This window comes from Capsicum annuum, chromosome 12, assembly GCF_002878395.1.
Source record: "Capsicum annuum cultivar UCD-10X-F1 chromosome 12, UCD10Xv1.1, whole genome shotgun sequence".
Taxonomy (NCBI): Eukaryota; Viridiplantae; Streptophyta; class Magnoliopsida; order Solanales; family Solanaceae; genus Capsicum; species Capsicum annuum.
Window position 1 is genome coordinate 78,275,943 of NC_061122.1, and position 27,772 is coordinate 78,303,714.

Genomic DNA, 27,772 nt, shown 5'->3' on the forward strand with positions numbered 1-27,772 from the left:
GAGTCTAGGAAAATCACATTCGGTAGGGCAAACCTCAGCGAGGACGCTTAGTCTATAAGGTGGTGTATATAAATCCTCAACTAATAAGGAGTCCCATATCGACAAAACATAAGAGAAGTTCTGGTATATAAGTAAGAAAGCCTTACTCCCTAGTAATGTATTTTAAAGCCATGTAGGCCTGGGCCCAGAGCAGATAATATCACTAGTGGGTTGGGCCGTTGTAGGGGTCCCTCAGGCCATGATGGTTTGGGATGCCCGTCGCAGCCAAGGCCTCTGCTCGGGTTGTGATACAATAATTCTTTCTTGAATTACCTTCACTTTGTCCAGTGAATCCTTTAAAAAATTTAAAACCCATGACTTACTTCAAAAGCATCAAACTGCCCATTAAAAGACCTACATTTTTTACCATACAATGATCAAATAGTGTCATCTGATACTAGAATCATAATTGTCATTGTACACAAACTCTACAAAGGATAAAAACTAGCTCCAATAACCTTCAAAATTAATAACACAAGCTTAGTGTATATCATCTATCACTTGGATAGTTTGATAAGATTATACATCATTCTGATGGTGAAAGGTTGTGTTGATCTTTACTTGAGTACCTAACTCATACTACATAGACCTCCAAAAATGCTATATATCCTGAGCATCTCAATTTGAAATATTTTAATAAGGCACACATGCAAGGGAATGATCTTCCAAATATAAATCTTAGCCAACTTCTCGAATGTGTAAGTCAACTCAACTAGTACAAAGTAAGTTGATTAAGTCTGTCTATCCATGATGACCCAAATAAAATTGAACTTTTCTAAAGCCCATGGCAAATAAAGTATGTATTCAATGACGACGTGCTCCTACTTCCACTTAGGTATAAGTATCCCTGAGCCATAACACCTAATATCTTATGGTTGTACTTCACCTAGTAATATTTTAAATAATACTTGGACACAAACTCTACAATATCCCTCATAATCCAATGCCACCAATAATGTTATTTTAAGTCATGTTACATCTTTGCTTCTCCTGGTGAATACAATGCCTCAATCTATGAGCTTCATAATGATTAATCTAGTCAAATCGTCAAATCTTAGGATAAAAATATGACCCTTAATCCTTAAAACATCTTCCGAGTCCATAAATTATTCCTTAGATTCATCTTTTAATACTTTGTCTTGAATGACATAAATTTGCTTCTTTAAACTATCTAGACTTAATATGCTCCACCAAAATAAGTGTACTTCAATGCATGCAAAGATTCTATTGGGTTCAATAATATCATATATCATGGAGTTATTTGCAAAAATATAAACATACATAGCCAAAGGTCATTCCTCTGCTAATATCAAAGTAATACTTACCATACTAACCATATTCTTACTCAAAGCATCTGCAACCATATTGGCCTTATGTAGGAGATAAAAGATAGTTATGTCATAATCCTTAAGAAACTCTGACCTTTTTTTATAATCTTAATTATAGGTGCTTATGATTGAATGCGTACTGTAGGCATTGATAAATTGTAAAAACCTCATAATGAACCCCTATATATAATGCCTTCAAATCTTTAAAGAAAATGCTATCGTTGCATACTTTAAATTATGAGTATTAACACCCCTAGGGCCAAGCGACGCAGCATCACAATACATCATACAGTCTAAATCTAAAAGTAAAAATAGGATCCAAAGTCAATAAAGTTTTAAGCTTTTGGAACTTTACTACACTCTGATCCGACCACTAGGACATCAAATTATTTTTAGTCAGTATGGTCAAAGAAGATACAATTAAAAGTAAACCCTTAATGAACCATCTATAATAACCATACAATTCGAGGAAACTCAGAATCCCAATAGGAAAAATAGGAATATCCAATCTCAAAATGTCTCAATCATTATCATATCTACCCTAATACCCATCTTAAACATCACATGTCCTAAGAATCCAATAGAAATAATTCAAAACTCACAATTTAATAAGTGTATAAACACTTATCCCTCAACTTCTAGAGTTTAATATTAAAATATTGCCTATGATCCTCCTCACCATATGCGTACATTGAGAATTCATCAATGAAGACAATCACGAATGAATCTAAATAAGACCAAAACACCCTATTCATCAGCATTATAATACTTTTGGGGCATTGCCTATAAAATGTCCATAACCATGATGTCCATAAGAGTCATATAATAATCCTTTTCATTATTATAGTATTGTGTAGAGTGCCAAAATTTAAGTTAAGAATCACCATGGATAAAGTGTTAGAAATTTTAGGCCAGGCTAGTCTTTAGATGAATTCTAAGTATGGTATGATCAAAATAAATCTAGTAATAAATAGATTGGTGTTTATATAATTTCAGACCATATTAGGATATTTAGGAGGTTAGAGAGTTCATATGAATTTTTGGAATTGCATTTAGGTTAGTAAGTCTCAAAATATATTATTCAAAACTTTTGGACATTTTTCCTTGCCCAGGCCCTTATAAAGGGAGGCAACCACTACCATAATCCCACTATAGTGAGAATTTCCCATAATAAAAGGAGATAACATTGGTTAATCCTACCATAGCGGCCATATCCCAATATAGCGATGCTGCTATAGCGGATATCGAGCCACTATAGCAGGCTACATGCAATTAAATATAATTTTTATAGTTAATTTTTTTATTTTTCTTTTGTTCTAAAGAAGAAAATGTTAATTTATGACAAAAATCCTTAGTTTCCACCTAAAATCCCATGTTGTAGAAAGTTAATTCACCATTTTAATTAGTTTTTGATCATTAATCCTTCAAATCACTAGATTTTTACTATGGGGGAGGATTTAAATTGACCTAAGTTAATTTTCTAATATAATTTAGTAAAAAAAGGTGTGATCCTTGGGTTTTGGTCAAGGGTGGATACTTTCTCGTAGCATTCTTAGAATTCTTTCTTATACATATGAATCTTATAGAGTAAAGGTGGAATGAAGGTAGAAAAACCCTAGAATAGGGGAATGATCATGAATTTGACCTTATCGTTATGGGATTAGAGTATAATCCTTGAATTTGTTAGGACATTGTTTAAATTATGATTGCATTATTGTTTTTAGACCACAATCAATCTGATTACAAGAAAAGGCATGGCCCAAGTTCATTAAACTAGTGCACAACTTTGATTGGGTAGGTGATGGTTGAATTATAGTTAAAGACTCAATTAGATTATGTGAGCATATTAACAACCTATTTGTCTATTTTTTTCTACACATTATGTGAATGTTAACTTGTTGTATAATATTACAACTGGTCTATTCACCTAAAATGAGATTGTGTAAAAAGACTTATTTTAAAGTACAAGTGTGGTCATGTTGTCTCATGTAGTGATTGTATACGTTGTTTCATGGTTTGATATTAATTGATGAACTACTAAAGGTCATCATCATGGAATTAGTAGAATTAAGGAAGTTTAAGGGTGAAGTATTTAGAACAAGGGTGATATAACACTTAGTCTTGGATAAGGGTGACAGATACTAGGTGTCTGGGTTATTTGGTATATGGAATAAGCTTGTTCTCTATAGGTCTTGGATAGTGGGAATTTATAAGACCCATAGCATGAGTGTACATGGTATTGGTGAGTTTAATAAGTCCATGAGTGTATTCGGTTATATTATGATTGTTGTTTTAGGTTCCTTGAGTGAACCAGTTACAATGCTACTGTTATTTGGATCGACAAGTTGTTTAGACTATTGACATACTTGACATGAGTATTTATTTATTAAAGCTTAAGGAAAATTAAATTGTGGCAAGGTTGAGTTGATTTTTTATAAATCATGGTATTAACTTAGTTGAACGTTGTACTTGTTCTATGCTTTTCTTATTTACTTGGTAATTCTTAAGAAAAAATAAGTGAAGGTACAAATTCTAAGCATTATATGGTTGTAACTTATTTCCAAATTGTTAATAATGTGTTCAAATTTATTATTTTGAGTCAGCCTATAATCCTACCAGTACATAGTTGTTTTATATTATTTTAACTGTACTTTTATTTTTAGTGTAGAGCATATTCCAGAGGCTATAACAAGACCTATGTTGTAACCAATGACCATTCCTAGCTCAAGTGTGAGCTTTATTTGTTGAGAAGTAAGAGTATTCACACACTATGTCTTATCTATTTGTTTTTAACACAAAAGCTTTAATTATTCTTGTGTTTTTTGTTATATCCACTAATTTTCATGTTTTGATATCGTCACACCTCAAATTCCATTGAGACAAATAGGAACTCAATACCCTAAAGGCCCGAGAAAACAACTTATAAGTTGTGCTTATCTTGTATGAAACTATGATAACTATAATGATTTGATGAGTATAGATACGATACCTTAAAAAAGACAAACATAGATAGGACCAAAATAGATGTGTGTGACTTAGAGATTGAGGCCTGAATTTATAGAATACAAGACATAAATTTTATTTACCATGAAAATCGTCTACAAAGCCTCTAAAAACAAAGACAACTTAGCATAGTTAAAGACATGACCCCGCCATATCTTTAACTTTAATAAAATATCAAAATATATATTGAAGACTCGACAAAGTCCTAAATGATACGAGCACGAATAACTTAAATTATTCTAAACATACACTTAGGCTACACAAGATAAGTCATGTACAGAGAGACCTTGAAAGGGCTTAACTACTCCAAAAAAGGTCTAAAAGGTGTGGGAGATCTAACTAAGAAAAGAAAACATAAAGAATGACCTTCTACCAAGTTTGGCGACACAATGCAGTTTAATGTAGTGACCAACACTTTGGAGATAGTCAACTTATCCTAGGTAAGGTACATCACTACTTTGGTAATGGGAGTTCACTTGGTCGATGAAAGACATACTTGACAGTTATATAGATCTCTTGGGTGATCCACAATTTCCTTGGGCAATGCTAGATGCAACCATTAGCTTAGTTTAGATTATTTAGGCTAGATTTTAAATATAGGCTAAGTTTGTAAAGGTAGGCTTATAAATAATTTCCTTAGCCGTTTCATTAGGTATATTTTGATGATTTCAGAATTGAAAATACTCTTTTAGAGAGTAGTCAAGGATGGTTCCCCTTTAGTATTAGAGTATCTTAAACAAGTTGGTCATATTTGATACTTGTAATTAACTGATTACGGTGAATTCCAGAATTTGTCCGTGTTATCTTCTCCCTTAATTGATCATTGAGTTAACTACTCCCTTGGTTCAATTGTGGATCTAATTTAAGACTTTGTTTCTTCAATTGTCATCCTTTTTTCTAAGATATCCTTCAATCTTTACTTTGTGATGTTTGAATTCTACATTTTGATCCTAGTTTTTGGATAGGATCATATCATTTGGTATTAGATCTTAGGCTAAATAATTGTTCCATCAATTATTAATTCTAGGTTCATAAATCTAAAACTTTCATAAGAAATTGGTCAAAAACATTTTTGAGAATATTTCTAAAAACTTTATTTGATTCGAGTTCGGTTTGAGTTTTTGACAGTAGAATCATGTCCCTCAAGTGTTATGGAGTCTAGATTTGATAATTCAATTTCTTTGGAGTTGAATTGATGTTTTCACCTTTGTTTGAAAATCTTGAGGAAGAGCAAGTGGGATCTTAGATTCAGATGAAATTAAAGGATTAATTGTATTGGAGTTTGTTTCTATATCAAAAGGAGTTTGAATATGAAATTTGAGAGAGAATTGAGTTAATATCCATTGGGGTCAATTTTGGAAGTTTATCATCTTCATGGTGTTCTTCAAATTTTGAAATGAGGTTAAAAAATCTAAAAATGCTTGATCGAAATCGGAGCAGGAAAAGCATCAAAATTAGTTCTCAATAACAAAGATAGCCTAAATCTAGAATTTTGTTGAATTTGGAGCTAAAATGATGGAGTTATGAATTATTCAATATCATAGTGTTCTTCTGATCCTTATATCTGAATGAAGCATAATGTTCAAAAGGTGTTGTTTGATCAAATAAAAGGAAAAACATAATACTTGTTTTTACAAAAGGACTTCACTAAAAAAGGCAAGTACTAGGTCAAAAGATTATAAGAAGAGACTACCAGGTACAAAATTTGAAAATTTCTATAGTGTGGCTGCTGAACTATTGAGTGCTAATAATTGATGTCATAAAAAGTGAGTGTTTAATAACCCAAATCATTATTATATGTGAAAACATACCAAAAATAATTTATGAAGAATAATACGCTCAAATTAGGCATGAGAAAAATTAAAATAGAAAGGTAAAATAAGGATCAAATGATATTGGGTTGGTTGATGGCATATTGACATGGCAGTAGGATAGCCATTTAGTAGTAGGATAGGTGCTGAGGGATAAAAGAACCAATTCAGTGGTACATGGTAGTAGCTAGTCTGAGGATATTTTTAAAACCCTCTCCTTTATTATTTCTCAAAGTTTATCCTTCCCCCTAAAACACTAAGAAATACCCACTTCCCCAACAATGATATTTCCAAAACTAGGGTTTATAAGAGTTCTTTCAAGGCACACCCTGGTGGGAACCCAATATGGGAAGGCACTTAGCATTAGCAGAAAAACTCTCTTCTCTGAATAGAAACCTGATTTGACTAAAGGGTAGGTTATGGTTTATTTATTGTAGCAATTAGACTTGGGAAGATTCATTTAAAACTGACTATAATGTCGGGAGATAACATGTATTAGACCTTTGGGAATGGTCATTATAAGGAAAAAAATGATAAAAATTGAATTAGGATTCAAGAATATGATTAATCACTGTAACACCCAATTTAGGTAATATTTGTGGTATGAAATATGTTGGACCTTGTCACAATTATAATAAGAAAAATGAAAACTATATCTAATAAGTAGGGTTTGAGTTAAACATGGTAAGAATATGGAATATTATTAAGATATAGTATGATAGAGGGCACTTTTAGTAAACTTTATAGTTATGTCTGGCATTGTAAAAGGTTGACCAAACATAATTTAAGGGAAGGGCTTGAAAATAACCAAATAAAGAATTTTAAGCGATGTATGAGCAAACTTATGTAGGTATCCATCAAATAATCTGGGTAGGGATGTAAGGCCTAGTATGAGAGTTCCAAAAGAAGTAGTTAGAAGGATTTTAGTATTTGGTTATTAACATGAGCAAGAGTCGTGAATAAACATAATGAGAAATTGCGTCTACGTGTGAACCCTCCATTGGATTCAAGGTGTAGAGTGATAGATTTAATGACAAGTGTAATTATTTTCTACATTGCATATTGATATATTTGGTGTGTGGAGGTGAGATGATGAGGATATTGATGTTATTATTAAAATCATAATATTCATAATGTTGTTGATATTGATGTGATGGATATGGTGATGATATTGATTTGTAACCATGATGTTCATAAGGTTGGTAATGTTTCTGATGTTGATAATATTGATAAGAGGAAGAGATAATGCACACATCTTGCATACAAACATTAATTCATATGCTTTAACATTCTGTTATGTTTATGTATTGTCGTTGAATTCTTAAGTGAATTGGTCCATTGGTAGGACTAATGGAATATAGTAGCACTCTGTGAATCTAAGGTACATCCTAATTCAAGCTTAATGTAAATTTGTCTATGTATATAATTATAAGAGTGTGTTGTATGGTATTGTCATTCCCTATATGGATTATCAAGTCATAAGTAGCTTAGTGGTCGTAACCCTACAGTGTGTTGCATTAGTGGGGTACCCAGGGGGTTCGATCCATTCATTAATGTCTTAAGACATAATTTCATGAGGTCTATATATCCAACCCTGAGTGATTTAAGAGTACTTGACATTAGGTTAATAGAGTGGCTTTGTTACACGAGGCTATGAATTAGAGTAGGTGGTTAAAGCACAAACGTATATGAAAATGTTAAGCAACAATTAAGTAACAAAAGCCATTATTAGTCCAAGAGGCTATGAATTAGAGTGGGTGGTTAAAGGACAAATATATATGAAAGATAGTCCTCACATGCAATAAGTGAGTAGACTCAGTCATCCTATTCACATTGAAGAAAATAGAATCACACTAATCACGAGACCGCAAAAGACCCATAATGAAATCCATATTGATTATCTCTCACTTCCAAATGGGAAACTCTATCTATTGAGACATGCCACTAGGCCTCAAGAGTTCTACCTTAACTTGCTGACAAATCGTACACTTAAACATAAACTTTTCCACATATTTTTTCATATTGTTCCACCAATATATCTCTTTCAATTCGTGGTGCATCTTAGTCAAACCCGAATGAACTGTATATCTAGACTCAAGAGCCTTTGTCAAAATCCTTTCTTGCATCACATCAACATCAGGAACACAAAGCCTACCTTGATATTTAAGAATACTACCCCCCTTATCTCGAATGCCATAACCTTTTGTTGACCTATATTTTCCTAACTCTACATAAGAATGGGATCCAAAGCCTGCTTCTCTTTAACCTCAACACCAAGAGATGATTGAATCACATCTTAAAGTATCACTCCTCCATCATCTGAGTCCAAATATTGAAGTCCCTAGTTATCAAACTGAAAATATCCTTCACCAATCCTTTTTTCTCCTCATTCATGTGAGATAATATCCCTATAGACAACCTTCTTTAGTGATTATCTCCCTATAGCCATTATTAGTCCAAACATAATCACGTAAACAACAAGTAAGCCATAACCTTTACAAGGATAAATTACTCACTCGGAATCCAATTAATATCATAATCACGGCCCTAAGCCCAATAATATACAACCGAATAGTCATTGATAATCTGAGAAACCATCATAATCAACCAACTAAAGTCATAAACCTTATACTAAAATATCATTAGCATCAACCATGTCTAACATACTAGAAACCTAGGGTAATTGGATGATAGAAGCATAATATGTATTTCACCATAAAGGTCGATTCACCCATCTAGTCATTGGACTCATAAATTAGGCTAAGTCACAGTGTTCTAGCCAATATCATATCCTAAAATATTTATCTAGCATACAATATATACAATACACTATCTCATAACAAGATTAGACAAAAGCCTACCTCGATGTCGAACAACAAATTCTAGAATTTCCTAGAAATTATTTGCTTTTGCTCTACTATTCCAAAATACCGCCAGGATATCAAAATAGTAATCTTCATGTCATTAGGATTTAAAAAAGACCGATAATGTTATACTACAAGTTGAGTCAAAATTCACATCAAGAACGGACCCGCAGGGTCCATAAATGAAATCCAAAATTAAATCTGTCATGAGGTCCCTCGAAGGACAAAGAATGTATGCTCAAAAGTTGTGCACAAACAGAGCACAAACTGGGTCTCTAGTCAACCCTTAAGTTTAGGAATTTTAAGACCTAAATTGAGGAATTTCCCATGAATTAAGATAGGAATTAAGGGAAAATTAATTATAAATGACCAAGTAGTGTTAGGATAGCTTACCCTGGCTTTAATGGATGATTTCTCACCTTTTCCTCTCTTTAAGCTCTCAATTTAGTGCAAAAATGATGAAAAATTGGGTGAGGAAGAGTGTTAAAAGTCCCCAGGTGTCTCTATGGTGTACAACTTGGAATTAAAGCATCTACCTCTAAAGAAAACATATCGACTGCTTTAGCTTAGTGCGAGTACTACTAAAGCGGCCCTAATGGAGCTAAAGTGGGTTCGCTAAAGCAACCGTTTTTTCTCTAAAGCTCCCTAGCCAACTGCCCATGGCTACTTATGCGGCCCAAGGGGTACTAAAGAACACATTTCCAAATCATGTTAAGAAGATTAACACATACCTCAAGCACGAGTTTTCAGAATGGAAAACAAATGCGGATACTTGGACTTTATGTCCTCTTCTACCTCCCAAGTAGCTTCCTCAGACTTTTGGTTCCTCTATAAAACCTTCACTGAAAAACACCTTTTTTTTTGCAACCTGCAAACTTGTTGATCCAAGATCCTCACCAGGTTCTCCTCATAGGACAAAGAGTCTGAAATACCAAAATCCTCTAAGGGAATAACTAATGAAGGATCACCCATACATTTCCGCAACATGGATACATAGAATACCTGATGGATGAAGCTTAAACTAGAGGGAAACCTCTAATTCTCATACAACATTACCAGCCCGCTTCAAAATCAAAGACAAAGCAACATATCGGGGTCTAAGCATTCCATTTTACAAAATCGCATCACTCCCTTCATGGGAGATACCTTAAAAAATACCCAATTTCCAACATTAAACTCCAAATCCCTATGTCTTATATCCACATAGGACTTTCGCCAAATTTGAGTGGCTTTCAACCTATCACAAATCACCTTCACCATCTCCAAGGCTTGGTGAACCAAATTAGGGCGAAGAAACTTACCCTCACCAACTTCATACCACCTAATAGGAGAACAATATCTCCTACCATACAAAGCCTCAATGAGCCATACCAATGCTAAAATGGTAACTATTGTTATAGGTGAATTTAATAACTATTGTGATACCTCCTAAAGTCTAAGTTCAGCATTAAGTACAGATTTGAGTTCAATTTTGCTTGACCATAGCATACAATACACCAGTTATTCAGTTACCAAATTTTAGCATTTCAGCTTATAGATTATTTCAGAAATATGTTATATGCTTGGTCATGCATTCTCAGATTTTACAGATCTTATGAATTTTGCTCAGCTATTTCATGCATGCATACTCTATTATTTTATACTATTCAGTAACTCATTATTTCATGCATATAAAACTATGCATTTTAGCCAAACCTCATCAGTATACCAGTACATTCAAAGTACTAATCTTATATTTTTCTTTGTTTTATGATGTTTACTTTCATAGGTTTGGACACTCAGTTTCCTGACTGTGCTTAGACAGTTTAGCTTACCAGTAAAAACAGCTGTGGAGAGTCATCATATGTTAAGTTCATATTATGTTATTTTAGTGTTTCCAAATTTCTTTTTCGTTAGTTCAATTTAGAGTTAGTTGGGGCCTGTCCCATCAACTCTTAAGTCAGTTAGAGTCTTTCAGATATTTTCAGTCATTCAGACAGTTAGTTAGTTTATCAGTTGTTTGATTAGTCTTTTAAGTATGTCATCAGACTTTCAGACTTATGATTTAAATCATATTTTCATTATTTGAACCTTATGGCATTATTAGTTATTTCCATACATGTTCATTATCGGTATATTATCAGTGCTCATAGTAGGTATCAATCCATGGGTTAGCTTGTGGTTACTTGTGACCATAAGCACCATTGCTGTGACTAGGTTGTAGTCTCGGGTCATGACAGTATTCATCAATGGGTTCATTCCACCTATTGAGCCCAAACAAATCATGTTTTGATTAAAGTATAAATTTTTCCCTGTTTTATGAAATTATCCACGTTAAATATGAATTTAATCCTTGTTTTTCTAAGTAAATTTGAATTCAAGCAATGTCAACATGTGTTTCAATGTGATTTAGGTTAGTTCATATTTTGAATTTCAATTATCTATGTTATATTCAATTGATTTCATGATAAGTCATCTAGTTATGAATTAAACCATGTGAATATGTTGTCCTCTCAATTATAACACATCCCTATGTTCAAATTCATATTTCTCACTCATTTATTGAAATTTCTTATGTTTCGGATCTTCGAACTATGATTTTATACCATTATTTTAAGCATTATATTCATATTTTATAACCATTCAGTGTTGGAGGGTTATGAACACCTGATACCTTCTATTTATACATGGTTGGAGGGTTTAGCACCAAGTACGCCCATAGTTGGAGGCTCCCTCATTAACTTAGGCGAAATTGTTAGTAGTAGTCCCAAAACTTCTAAAACTACATATCTAGCATAGGTTATAACGGGTCACCCGCCAGTTTAGTCTTAACACCATTTTTGGGTCACCCCTCAGTTTAGGCTTGACACCCTGGTCCTTCATGATGATAGATTAGTGGATCCACACAGCCATGTGTTAGTACCCATAGTATGGTACCGACACCTTTCCAACTCTGGATACAAGTTGGACTATGCTAGCTCATATTGGGGCATGTCAGTTACATAATAGCTCCCATAGTTTTAGTCAATACTCAGTATATATCAGGTCAGGTTTGTATGACCAAGTATATAAATATCAGTTATTTAATTATTCAGACATCAGTTATTTAGTTATTCAGATGTCAGTCATTCAGTTATTGAAATTACTTTAGTACACGCTTTGCTTTTTCTTGCATTATTTTACATGTTTAAGATTTCATGCTCAGTATTCATAAATAATCTTTAGTTCAATATTATAGCATGTTCAGCTTTATATGAATTTTACATATAATATTCATGTTTCTACCACTTCGCAGCTTATAGAATTATTTTTAGCTCATGATTTATAAATCTCACTATGACTAACCATTTTTCATATAAAGCCATGTTTTAATGCTTGTTTCAGCAAACAACTTATGTCATCAGTATTAAAGCATGTTTTGAATATTTCTATGATTTAGTGCATGTCCTCATATATTCAGTATGTTCTAAAGTACTAACCACATATATGTAATTATGGCTATATTTCTTTATAATATGGTACCGAATATAGTCCATACACCAGGTCAGACAATTCTTAGTATTCAACCAGCAGATGATGAGTTCTCTAATTTTTGGAGCTCTATTTTGTTATATTTCATGTACTATATTGTTATTATTCTAATGTATTGATTTGTGGTAGTTAAAGGCATGTCCTAGCCACCTACAGTTAGTGTAGTAGAGGCTTCATAGATAGTTAATTAGAGTCATGATATGTAATTCAAGTTCTTTCTTCATATTTAGCACATTGTAAATGTTATCAGTATTACATTAATTTAGCTGGTATATACATTTTAAATTAATTTCTCAAGTATCATGCTAGTACATGTGTTATCTTGGGATCAGTTGTGGTTTTAAGCACCGTGTTATGACTAGGGGGTAGTCTTGAGTTGTGACACCCAGCCGCAGTGAATCAGACACTTTTGTAGATGTTCCAAAAATGGTAGAGCAAGTTACTGCTTACTTAATGGCTTAAGAAACTGCTATGAAAGTAGGTCCTCAATAGCAGCTAGGGAAGAAAGGGCTAGACATGAAGTGGAAAATCATTTGGCTATACTTAAAAAGGACAGAATAAGGTTAAATAGAGGAAAACATCCCATCAAATAGTACTTTCCTATGTATGATTATCCAGATGAAGATTTGAGTATGTTGAGCCAATTAAAATAGATGTAATCATTCCATTAGAATTGCCTCCAGGTATGAAGTTTGATATTATAAGTCCGATGATCTAGTTACAGAATTTGAAAGGGGTATTTGTTTCCTAACTACTAATGATAAAAACAAGTATATAATGAGTTTCATTGGGATATTAACTTAATATAATCTTTTCATATTAAGTCAAGATGCCATACAATGAAGTTTATTCCCATTCCCTCTAATAGGGGAGGCAACTTTGTGGTTAGGAGAGTTACCTCATGCATGTATCGCCACTTAGAACGACTTAAGGACATAATTCTTGGAAAAAATTTTCTCTTCCTCTAGACTGATGAAAATAAAGAATAAAATTTATAATTTTAGATAGTTACATTTAGAGGAACTATATGAGACATATGGTTGAGGTTTAAGAAGAAGATGCAGAATGTTCCCAATGTAGGATCACAGGTAGAAACTTGCTTGAGAGATTCTACAAGTCCTTGAATTCTAATACTAAGGATGTAGTAGATACTATCATAGGTGGATCCTTTATAAGTCTTAGCTTGGAGCATACTTCTAAGATCTTACACCATATCACAGAAATTGATTGTGGATAGAATACTTAGGAGGTGGATAGATTAATCGATACTTATGAAATTTATACCTACAATGAGCAGTGATCATTAGATGATATGATGGATTAAGTGGCGGAACAACTGGGGACTCAGATTGGTTTTATTATAAAAGATATTGTAGTAGTTGGAGAAGAAAAGGTAAATTCAGTAGGTTTAGGAGTTAAGGCTTATAGATATAATGAGTCATATTTTAAGGAAAAAGCTAAGTATTTTGATAGAAAGATAGTGGTCTTTCAAGCCAAATGCCAAAGGTATAATTAAGTTATTTGGAACTCGAGATAAGCGAATCAATGTCAGAACTTTTATACAAACATGTTTAAAGATAGGGGCTAAGAGTGTGATGGTGGCTGAAGGAGGAAAAATGATTACAAGGATACACTGGCCTTTATGTTTCACCTGGGAATTGGGATGCTGAGTCTAGGAGTTAGAGAAATAAAGTGTTTCTTTGTAAATGGCTCAAAAAGCCAAAAGAGTTTCCTTAAGGAAATTAAGGTAAATATTCTGGGATTGAGCCAAAAGATAGAGTTGTATGCATCAACTAGGGACTCTTCTTAGAAATACTATTCAGAATGCAAAGAACAATAGTCATTGTCTACTATTACTACTTAGAGTGGTAAGTCCATTATTTATCCATCTATGCTTGTGGTTGATGGCATGAGTAATGACCTTATCGACATTAGTGATATGGACAAAGATAAAATAGGAAAGTTGGTAATAAAGGTTGAGGCATCTTAGAAGCTTATAGTTACAACAAAAGAGCTGACATTGACAATGGAAAGGGTAAGGAGTTCATACCAATAAAGCCCATTCCCCAACCTTATCTACATTTCCCTCAAAGATTAAAAGAAAACTCCAAATAAAAGGAAATATAGAAGTTTATTTCTATGTTAAAGGATTTTTTTTGTGAACATCCCCTTTTATGGAAGCTCTAAACTAGATTCCTGGTTATGCAAAATTTATGAAAGATTTGGTAACCAAGAAGAGGACGATAATTTTTAGCCTGCAAATAATTTGTACCATTGTAGTGCTATTGCCTCTTCGTATTTATTTTAAAATATGAAAGATCCTAGAGCATTCATCATCCCTTGCACTATTAGGTTGAGGCCTTAGTATTGGTTTTGTCGAGGTTTAAGAGGGGTATGGTTGGACTATTTTGACATACTTAGAATTCTACCAATAATTTACACTTACAAAATTCAGCTTAAGACAAAATATATGCCTAGCATTGAGAATTAGAATGGATTGAATCCACATATGCAAGAGGTTGTACATACACTACCATAAATATGGTCTATGGCAACACAGGCAAAACCGTTGCAGTAGATGAGTAAACTATTGCTGTAGAGGTATTGCGACGGTTAACAAACCGTTTTATCACTTCTCATGGCGATAACTCTACTGCTATGGTTTTTGTAACGGTTTCACAAACTATTACAATATATAGCTGTAGCAATGGTTTTTACCATCACTACCGCAACACTTATTTTACATCAATTGCAATGAAATAAACTGTTGTCAAAGAGTTTTATGCAACGGTTTTTATATCTATTGCAATAGTTATATAATTATATTACACAACCCCGTTGATACTATTGCAGTAGTTTTATCGTTAATGCTACAGTTGTTTTTGTAACATATAAACTTTATAGCAATGGTTTTAAAGTTATTGTCATAGGGTCTTTTGCGATGGTTTTTTAATTCTATATCAACAGTTAATTATATTATTGCAATATTTTGAATGAGCTATCATAACATTTACAAGGTGTTGCTATAGCCTTAATACTTTATTTAAATTTTCTATAGCAACGGTTCTAAGTTGTTATTGCAACAATTTAATATGCTAAAAAAATATGTAGCCCTGCAATGACAAACTAATAATAAATACCAATAAACTCAAATACATGATACAAGATATAGAATTACAAAACAGTACGTTATCAATGTTCATTAAAATTGTATATCCAAAATCTAAGCTTGCTATAGTAGCTAATATCCATAAACTATTGACATAAGTTTCAATGTTTTGTCGATTTCAAAAATATCATAGAACAAGTTATAAAAACCATCTAAAATCTTCTTTAACGTTCTTCAATGTTCTCCTCATTCTCTTCTTCATTTTCTCCACCTAAAAAAAATCATACCGTTAATCTTTAGGAATATTCTCATCAAACTAATATTTTTTAATATTTTTTGTCAAGGGAACATGACTTTTTTCAAAAGCAACTGCCACAAGAAGAAAAATAGTAACCAATAAAGCCACTTCACAAAATTTTATCAAAATGAAATTGCAAGTAGTTACACCCAGTCCACCATACTAAGTTGCCTAAAACTTTCTTGCAAATTCATGCATTTCATTACTGTCTACTTTTGCTAATGTAGAATTTCACAACTATGAATTTATTGTAAGTATCCACTCACAATTTTATGTTATAATTTAGAAAAAAATTTCAAAATTATCATCGAATATATATCCATTCACAATTGATACTATTGTGTTTTTTTTTGGTTGAAAGAGATTTTTATATATATAATACTAGAGATTTGTAGAGTTACAAGCAGGAGTAGAAGAACTGCAGTTCTTGGAGGATAATTACGTACTACTAGAGCTAGACAGCAAAACAAAAATAAATTTCGAGTGCAAATTTATATCAGAAAGTGGGCGTACATACATACTAGGAATAGTAGATAAGTATATCACTTATAGTAAGTATATTACTTAGTCCGTTTATTAACTGATAAGTATATTACTTATACTAAAACATCCACCAAACAATCTAACAAGACCAAACTATCTAACAAGCTGCTGCTGCGTCTCCCAGTTCAACTTTGAAGCAACTCTTTCATGACCAGGATCATATTCCTCGAGTTTCTCAACAAGCTCTATTGCTGTTGGTGAAGATACGATGATTTGGCAAGCATTAGGACTTATGAAGCCTTCCTACACAGCTTTGTTAATAAATGACACTAATAAATTATAATATCCATCTACATTCAGTAATCCTACCGGCTTATCGTGGATGCCAAGTTGTACCCAACTAATTACTTCAAGTAGCTCATCAAGTGTGCCATAACCACCTGGTAAAGCAATAAAAGCAACAAAGTTCCTAGCCATTTCTGGTTTTCTTTGATGCATATCTGCAACTACCTTTACTTCTCCTACTGTTTTACCAGTTAACTCTTTAGGCATTAGTGTCTTGGGAATAACTCCAATAATATGCCTACCACTATCCTGAACTGCTTATGAAACTAAACCCATTAGGCCTATGCTATGCCCTCAATAAACCAAATAAATGTTTCTTGAGACCAATTCTTTGGCTAGCTCAGTAGCAGCATCTTGATAACTAATTTTATTCCCTTGACTACTACCATGAAACACACAAATCCCTTGAATTTTTACACTATAACATCACTTTCCATTTCCATTTTCTTAAAGTTTTTCTACTTTTTTCTCTATAGTAGCTCGAGGTGTATAGACCAAGCCATCAAGTCAAACCAAACTGAAGAACCAAACCAAGAAAAAAATGACTTATGGTTTGGTTTGGTTGGTTTGGCGTTTGAAAAAAAAAAACAACCATTCTTGGTTTGGTTTGGTGTTAACCAAAAACAAATCAAACCGAACCCAAATAAAACCAACATAATATATATATATACGTGTGTGTGCGTATGTATATATATGTGTGTATATATATGTGTGTGTGTGTATGTGTGTGTATATATATATACTAGTTTAGTCGCACCTGCCTCGCACGTGTAATGTTTGATTATTTAAAATTAAATAATTTTATCTATTGTGGAGATTTTTAATAAAGTGTAAAAGTTCAAATCACTTTTCAAAAATCTTTTACACTTTAATGTAATAATGTAAACATAAACATATACATATATATGTTTTCCAATTCCAAGTGGTTGATGGTATCACTTTTACATTTGTGTACCTCTTTCCTTTGTTGTCACAAGATAAAAGCGACGCATTAATTTAAACCATATTTGTCTTATGATTATTATTATATATATATATATATATATATATATATATATATATAAAATCGTTTCTTATTTTTAAAGTCAAATCTTTACAAATTTATTGATTACATTCTATTACGTACTTAAAATATTTAAAAATCTAGAACTTTTTAATTTTTTATTATTCTAATAGTTTTATATTTATTTTTAAATTTTTTAAATCTTTTTAAAATCAAATTTAGTTGATTTAGAATTCTTAAACTAATAAAAAATGTATCAGTTGTATGACTTCAAATAAGGAAAGAGTTACCATAAATATATTTAATTAAATTTTAATTCTTAAATTGTAAAAAGATATAGAAATTCTGATGTCTTCTGATAAGGAATTTTTTTTACTATAAATACATTTAATTAATTTTTAACTCTTAAATATTAGGAAGAAATAGTGAAAAAGACGGTTTTGTTTAAATATTAGGATGAAATAGTGAAAAGGACGATTTTGTTTAAAGCAAGGATTTCAAGGAAGGACAAAAAGTTTAATTCACTTTTCTAAGGATATTCACATTTTTAATATATTATAGATATAGATGTATATATGCATGTATATAATTTAACTTTTTATAGATAAAATATTAATTATAATCTACTTTTTAAATACTTTTCAATTAGTTTTATTAATTTTCAGTATTTAGAAAGTAGATGTGTGTGTGTGTGTATATATATATATATATATATTCATATTTGGGCCTTTAAGTGGTAATATTCATTCATTAATTTCTAATAAAATGATCCAAAATCCAATATAAACTTAAAACCTAAACTTTTCACTCTTATCTTTTGTTTTAGTTTCAAGAGAGTTTTTTGGCTCCTCAATTTTTCATAATTGTGGTTTTTCATTAGCGCATGAGTGAAAACATACCTGATCTAAACTTCAATCACAATATAATTGTCAAAAATAAATATTATAAAAGAAAAATCGAATAAACCGAAAGAACCGACTAAAACCTAAATAAAAAAAACCGATTTTATGTTGGCTTGATTTGGTTTATAGTTTTAACAAACCCACATTATTGGTTTGTTTTTTTTCAATAGAAAACCAAACCAATCCGACCTATGTTCACCCCTAATAGTAACTATACGTCACTTAAAAATTGTATGGAACATGATTTGAAAGTGTAGGGTATTTATAGAAATTTTTTTAGGTTTAAAAAAATATTTTAATTAGACTCCCAGTGGTCATATATCCGTTGGGCCCAACGGTCATATATCCATTTGGCCCAATAGCTATAATGGCCCAACGACCATTTTTTAATTAAATCCAATTTTTTTTAAAAAAAAAAATTCCTATAAACATTTTTTTCTTTCTTCAATAGAACGACTATTTGTCTTGTATCAAGAGAATCCAACCAACACAAGAACAATAAAATGAACAATAAGTTTCTAGTGAATCGAAATAGGCCTCACATGGCTTCACTAGACTTTAAGTTTGTGTTTTGAACAAGAAAATGAGTTAACTAACAAGGAAACAATACTAGTGAATCGAAATAGGCCTCACACGGCTTCACTAGACTTTGCATTTGTGTTTTGAACATAAAAATGAGATGAATAACAAGGCAACAATGCTAGTTAATTGAAAGAGCCCCACACGGCTTCACTAGACTTTAGATTCAACAACATAATGTTAACAAGATTACAAAAGAGATAGAAACTTGTAGTCTTCAATATTATGAAGAAGAAAACAAGGCAAAAAAGTAGAATAAATACTAATCTTCAGTTTGTTCTAATGATCAAGAACGAGCACAAAATGCAAGCAGGTCAGGGTCAAGTTGTAGATCAGGGTTAATGTGTTAAAGTCTTTCTATGATGTTAATTTCAATTTATTGTTGCATTGTACCCTTTTCTTCCATGAATTTTTCTATCATTCTTTATTTCATCCTCTTTTCTATTTCTTTCATTTTTTGTTGCAGCAGCTCATCATTAGAGGATGCAGGATTTTCCACATTTTCTTTCAACGATGTCTTGGTAACTCCACACCCATATAATCTTACAAAATTTGGATGCTCAGGTCCCATGATTGATGCAAATACATCAACTGGCTCAGTACCATCTTCTATTTCTTGAGTTTGTATTTTCTCCATTTCAACTTATAAATAAAATCCATGAGAAAGAATTTAATTAAATATAACTTAGTCAATAATTAAAATGAAAAACAGCATGATTTTTCGACCAATCGTGTCACTTAACAGACCAAGAACTAGGCTACCAAGCAAGAACCCCATGAATAAAGGTGAATAAGGAAATTATAGTATAGGACTATTAGAACAATGAAGAGACCAAACTATCAAAGAAAGTAGTATAGTCTTATCTCAATCCCATTCTGTCAAAGAAAGTTGACATACATTAGACATTGAACTACAAACTGTGTTGACACATAGTTTTGTTGAACCTAGGCAGAGATCATTTAACATATAGTTAAAATCTGGGCAGAGATCTATTATAGATCAATTATTGCAACTTCAGTTTTAGTTATGATACACTATAGCAGCTGATATCAGTTAAGTTATAGGGTAGAACCTGGGCAGAGATCAGTTTATATATAGTAAGTAAAAGTTAAAACCATTTCTGTTATAGACAATTAACATCTCTTTAGTCGGTAGTCACTTCATATTGGAAAGAAAGTGTTAAAAGGAAGTCCTTAACAATGAACATGCCTTAGATAAGAGAATCTATAAATAAAATGGATCTAATCAGGTATGTAGAACAACATAGGTCATCTCTCCAAGCAATTTCAGATCTTAACACTGTGTTGCATGACAAAGTAAGGTTACTAGAAAGATCATCAATGATAACAACTTTGCTAAAACCAACTCAATATTTAAACACAATAGGTAAGCTCTACTATCTTATACTACATAAATTTCTGAAGCGTGAACGTCTAGTTACTCTAGAAGTACATCAATCCACATAGGAACTTGAGTTCACAAAAAAGGACATTCAAAACTTGAAACTTGCAGGCACTTAAACCCTTAATTAGGAAAAGAACATAACATACCTTATGTGCGCCGCAAATCTATCGATAGTGAAGTTACTACTCCCTTGTCCACTAGCTTTGTTCAAATCAGAGTATTGAAAAACCTATAAATTTGAAGCAACTTAAAATAAGATTCTAAGTAAAAATGAAAAATAATTAACTAGATATAAACAAGAACAATTATAAAATGCTTTTAAAAGGATATTTATCACTCACTTGAAAAAAATTTACAATAGTAAGAAAATTCAAAAATTATCCTTTAATCATCTGCCTCCATCCAATCCCAATCAGTATAATCAGTCTCATCCCCCTCATCCAATATTTCTATAGTTGTATCTTCTAAATCTTGTGTATTAGAAGGAATATCAACAATATTAACGGGTGCATCTTCTCTTAAAAAGCTTATGTCTTCATTATACAATCTACTTGAAGAACCAATTTCATTATTAGGCTCCCTCCAAAATGTTTCTCCAATATTTGAAGAATTCTCCTCCACTAAATCATAAAAATCAATAGTAACTTTATTTCTTAAATAGTAAACCCCCTTTTTAACTGGATCCTCCACGTGGAAAACTTGATGAACTTGCAATGCCAATATAAAAGGATCATCTATACTAAATAATCTGTCAAAGTATACACGAGTTAATCCATATTCATCTACTTTATTATGAAACCAATCACATCTAAACAATACAACACTAAAACAACCATAATAATTAATCTCAATGATATTGTTAATAACTCCATTATAAACAACTTCTTGGCCAATTAGATTTTTGTCCCTAGCACTAGCAAAATTATCAATTGTTGCTGATAAGCTCACTCCACTATTTTGAGTCTTGCAAGGGGCATCTCGATCTTTATTATGAAATCGATATCCATTAACCCAATATGCAGTATATCTCTTAGCCACCCAATTAGACCCTTTATCCAGCCTAAGCAAATAATTGGGAATTTCAACATTTCTAACTTTCTCTTCAAACCAATTGTTGAATTCCTGACTATGATTCTTTTCTCTTAACTAAGCACTCGATCTAGTATCATTACTCATTAAATTCTTATGTTCCATGCAATCATGATATATTTAATAATGACGACTTTATATATGAAATTAAATGATATTTAAAATATAAGTACTAGTTCTATAATTTGTCTTACTCAATAAACTTTTCCACTTGCTCATCTCTGGTGTTGAATAGGACATACTGATGTGCTTTATATCGTAACTATGAATCCATCAAAAAAGTAAAATCTTTTTTCTTCTCACATCCAATTGTATGACATATCTTAGGAAATATAGGTGACATATTCAGAACACCTTTATTATCCTCAGCTTGATCCTCAGATGTATACCTGCTAAATCTTCTTTTCACACCATCATGTAGGTATCTTGAACAAACAGTCAAACATTTTTCTACCAAAATCTCCTCTGCTATTGATGCTTCAGGACAAGATCGATTATGAACATATGCCTTCAACTTACATAATTTCCTATCAATGGGATACATCGAACGTAAATGAATAGGGCCCCCAAGCTTAATTTCATTCACTAAATGAATAGGCAAATGAATCATTATATCAAAATATGTTGGATGAAATTTTTTTTAAGTTCAAAATTTATTTCAACAATTTCAGACTCCAATTTTTCAAGATCTCCCCTCCTTATAACCGTACTACAGATCGCTCAAAAGAAATGACCCAGTCTAATCAAGGACAGTGAAACATTCTTGGGTAACACTTTTATAACAGCAATCTAGAGCAGATAATGCAATATAATATGAGCATCATCACTCCTATACTCATATATTTTCATCTCATTCACATGCACACGGTCCGATATATTTGGAGCACACCCTTTTGGTAATTTGGCATTTTTCATGACGCTGCAAAATAATTTTTTTGTTTTGGTTTAATAAAGAAACTAGATTCAGCTACACTTACACTTCAATCATCATTGTGTTTTGGTTGTAGCTCTTTTCGTATCCCCATTTCTTGTAAGTCATAGCAAGAATTTATATGATCCTTTAACTTTCCATCTATCTCCAATAATGTCCCAAGCAAACTATCACATATATTTTTTACTATGTGTATAGGATTTAGATTATGGCTAAATTTTTTATGTAGCCAATATGACAATTCAAAAAAAATGGATCTTTTCTTCCACAAGCCTTGATTATCTCGAGACCTTTTTTTTACCCTTACCAAAAGTGTTATTGAAATTCTGTAGATCTTCAAGTACTTGTATACCTGACAAAAGTGTAGGGACAGATCTATGCTCCTCCTTTCCATTAAATGACTTCTTATATTTTTAAAAAGGATGATCAGGAGGCAAAAATCTACGATGACCCAAGTAACACATCTTATGGTTATGTTTGAGATACTCAGAGCATGTCTCATAATTACAAGTGGGGCATACCAATTTTCCCTTGGTGTTCCATCCAAAAGCGATGCTAATGCCGAAAAATCACTAACTGTCCATAATAAGGTTGCTCACATTCGAAATGTTTGGCTTGTTTCAGCATCATATGTTTCCATTCTATGTTCCCATAGTTCATTCAATTCTTCAATTAATGGTTGAAGGAATACATGTATATCATTTCCAGGAGAGGTTGGACCTCGAATAATCATTGACAAGATAAGATACTCTGACTTCATGCAAATCCATGGCGATAAATTATAGTTCATCAACATAACCAGCCATGTGCTATGAAAAATACTCATCGTTCGAAATAGGTTGAAACCATCACTTGCGAGACCAAGCCTAATATTACGAGAATCTTTTGAGAAGTCGTGGTACAAACTATGAAAACTCTTCCATGCTTCTCCATCAACAGGATGCCTTATATTCCCATGTTTTCGTAAATCATTAGCATGCCATCTCATTGGAACAACAGTTTTAGGAAACATGAATAACCTTCAAATCCTAGGCTTTAAAGGGAAATACCTTAAAACCTTTGCAGAAATTTTTGAACTTGGATTTATTAAGGAGTTACCAACACTTTTCCATCTAGAAGACCCACAAATAGGGCAATTATCTACGTTCTCATTTTCCTTCCAAAACAACATGCAATCATTAGGGAAAGAATGTATTTTTTCATAATGCAGACCTAAAGAACTTATCACCTTTATCGCTTTGTTGAAATAATCTTATAGTTGAGCTAAGGGAAATGCCTCTTTCAGCAAATCTAGCAGGTCAGAAAAGGCTACATTACTCAATCCATGCAAGGATTTAAACAAGTACAACCGAATGGTGAAACTCAATTTAGAGAAATTTTCACATCCCGAATATAATTGTTGCTTCCCTTCCTCCAATAGTTTAAAAAAATTCTTTGCATCTTTGGGTAGTCCCTCTCCCACTCCATTTTTATGCCCTAACTTAGCATCAACATTTCTAAATATATCATAAAGTAGTCCATCAATATCATCATGCAAATTACAAGATTTATCATCATTGATTGAATGAGGTGTATTTCTCGAGGAAATCCCTTCTCTATGAAAATTCCATTTGGTGTAATCAAAAACAAACCCTTCATCAAATATGTGATTTTCCACCACATTTCTATAATGCCAATAGCGATTCATGCCCTTTGCACAAGGGCATAATATCTCATTTCCTTTAGAAGCTACTTTAAAAGCCTTATCAAGAAAATATTTAACTCTATGTTCATACTTATCTTACCATCTATGATAGTACATCCAACTTCTATCATCATTATCCATTAAAATCCTATTAAAATAAAAGAACAAATATTAATGTTCACGTAGATGAAAACCTAAAATATGAAGCCATTATTTAGATCTCTTTTGCAATATGTAACCAAAAATTAAGAAAAGATTCAAACATAATCAATGAAGTAAAAAATTGCATCTCTTTAGCAACAAGATATTCTATCGAAATATACTACTCTACTACACTACAACTCCAAAATTTCATGCCAAAATCAAACAAAGTATAGGGCATAGAGTAATTTAGGTAAGTACAAAGTATTTTAAAGCATGTTGCTAGAATCCACAAATTGGTGTGGCATATGAAACTTATTTGAGATATATAATTTTTTTATTTAAACTAATAAAAGGATGAGCAAATGTATAAGAATCGGCAAAAAGTTCAAGGTGGCCTTTTATTAAGAGAATTTGAATAAAAAAATATACCATACAATAAAAATATCCTGCTATAGATTTCCTCCACTTCGATTTCTTCCTTAGGCAGAGACTGAACAAACTCACAATGCCTACCAACAATGAGGTAAATGATAATAAGGCCATAAACAAAACTATGCTTCTTATTAAGGCATCATCTAATAGAAATTAGTCAATTCAAAATCAGACAACCCTAAAAGCATGAACACAAAAAACTTAAAATTACTAAAATACTCCAGAAAAAATGTTATGAATTTCACACAAATATATTTATTACTTTTCACTTCTCTATTTCCATCTAGCAATTCAACTTATAAGTTCCTTTATGCAACTGCTATATTAGACATTGCCCCTTTAGTTGTTACTTTGATATAGTGAGGGTACATTAAGGTGAGTTGATGATCTTGTCTTAACAACTATTATTACATAAGTTCTTCCTATAGCTGAAATTTTAGTCCATACGTTAAGAAAGATAGCAGTTTTGTTTAGTAAAAAAAAGAACTAAAACACAATAGAATCAATGAAACTCAGTTCATAGTATTACAGTAGCTGAAGTATTGAACAATAAAAGGACAATCGGACTTTAACATTTTTTTTAGTTTATTACTTTCATTTGCCCTCTATTTTCTCAGCAAACAGAAATTGTTGTCACCATAAAATCAAAACTACACTAAACAGAGAACTATTGTCAGCACAAAAATACCCTTTGAATAAAACTACACTACACCACAAGCTTTAAGCTCACAATTAACAATAACTATAATTTTCTACATTTATCTTGACAAAAAACCAACAAATATATGAATCTTGAATGACTAAAGAGAGTAAAGATCAAAACTTTTTCACTTTTCTTACTTCTTGGGGTGTAAAAATGGAATCTTTATAATGTTCTGAAGTGTAATTACTATGTGTTTTTGAGAAATGAGAAGCTCACAACTATAATTTTTCCATTTTCAACAAAAATCCCATAAAGTTTTCAACAAATATATGAATCTTTAGTGACTAAAGAGAGAACAGATCAAAGATTTTTCAATAGGAAATCAACAATAATGGTAAGAAAATTCAAATATACTAACCTTTAAAGTTGTTTCATCACTTAAAATATCACCGATTGAACACAAACCCTAGAATTTTTCAGACATGATAGATTCAAAGAAACCCCCAAAATTCAAATTTTCTCAGATTTTCTCAAACCCCTAATATTTTCTCAGAAATTTCAATAATTTGAACCTCTCTTTAAGCTTCTTAAGGTGCCGAATGACAGCATACAAACTTCTAAAGAAATTGAGAGAAATTTAAGCGGCAATTTTTCCATTTTCTTAAGCTTTTTTCAGCAATCTCATCTTGAGCGGCAATTTGAGATAATTTATTTATTGTTTTAGAAGAAATTTGCCGAATACTGTGAGAGAAATTGGAGAGAAAATTAGGGTATAGTTTGTTGTAATGATGTTCTTGTCTTTTTGGTTTTGTAAGTGTACAAAATAAAAGGCAGAAAAGACTAATTCCACCTTTTGGTTTTAGCGAGTTTACAAAAAAAAAAAACCTGAAAAATGGAGGGATTTAATAAATTGAAGGCATTTAATAATTGTTGCATTTAATAAATAAGTGTTGCCATAGACTCTATTATGACAAGGATTCTTAATATGGATGCCTATTGCAACGGTTATAAATCAGTGGCAACAATTATATTATTAAGTTGTAGTATTAGAATCAAACTTTATGTTATCTGTTGTAACCGTTGCTATAGACTATCTATAGCAACAGTTTTTGAACTATCGGTAAAACATTTGTTGCCATAGACCCAATTTCTAGTAGTGATAAAGAAATTGTCAAATGGTTAGATGCAGGTATGGTTTATCCAATTATCGATAACAAAGAAGGGTGGAATCATTGTGGTCCTCTTTGAGAAGAATGAGTTAGTTTCTATGAGACCAGTCACTAGATGGCGAGAATGCATGGACTACAAATACTTAATATATGGACTTGAATTGACCATTTTCTTATGTTGTTCATGGATGAGATGTTAGACCATCTTTATAGTAGAGGATGGTATTGTCTTCTTGATGGTTTTTTGGTGTATAATTATATTTCTAACAACATTGAGGACCAAGAGAAAACCACTTTTATGGTGGAAGACACTAGTAAGCATTGTATGATGTCCATATTCTCCAACATAGTGGAAGACACTATTGAGGTTTTCATATATGATTTTTTAACTATGGTGACTCTTTTGATAATTGCTTGGTTTATTTTTCTAGCGCCTTGCAAAGATGTGAAGAGTAAAATTTGATCCTTAATTAGGACAAATATTACTTTATGGTAAAAGAGGGGTTCATCCTCGGGAATAAAATTTCTAATACTAGATAGAGGTTAATAAGTCTAAGATTGAGATAATTGAAAAAATTTCCCCCACTAATTTTTGGGATGGTGATTTGGAGTTTCTTGGGTCATCAAGGTTTCGATAGGTGGTTCATCAAGGATTTCTCTAAGATTGCAAATCAATTATGTAAATTGTAAAAGAGGGAGGTAAAATTTGTGCCTAATGATGCTTGCCTTAAGGCTTTTGAGTGTCTCAAAGAAGGGTTGTCTTTAACTCCCATTAATAAGTCCCCTGATTCAACCTTACCATTTAAAGTAATGTGTGATTTTAGTGTTTGGCACTAGGGGAACTCCTACTTCAAATGCGAGAAAAGCTACTTCATTCCAGCTACTATGCCTGCAAAGTAATGAACAGTGCACAAAAAACTACATGATGACTAAAAAAATATTGCTTGCAGTGGTGTTCATTTTTTAGAAATTCTGATCCTACTTTATTGGCACCAAAGTCA

At 32.0% G+C, this 27,772-nt stretch overlaps 1 long non-coding RNA gene and 1 pseudogene across 1 annotated transcript; both read right to left on the reverse strand.

Annotated features, from left to right (window-relative positions):
- Positions 1 to 16,598: 16,598 nt before the first annotated feature.
- LOC107849132 lies at positions 16,599 to 17,782 on the reverse strand (annotated as a pseudogene).
- A 1,629-nt stretch (positions 17,783 to 19,411) lies between these two features.
- LOC124889794 lies at positions 19,412 to 26,421 on the reverse strand. Its single transcript, XR_007048675.1, has 4 exons — positions 26,021 to 26,421; positions 24,957 to 25,036; positions 20,826 to 20,908; positions 19,412 to 19,916 (listed from the first exon to the last, which is right to left on the reverse strand). It is a non-coding gene; the product is annotated as an uncharacterized LOC124889794 (long non-coding RNA).
- Positions 26,422 to 27,772: the final 1,351 nt, after the last annotated feature.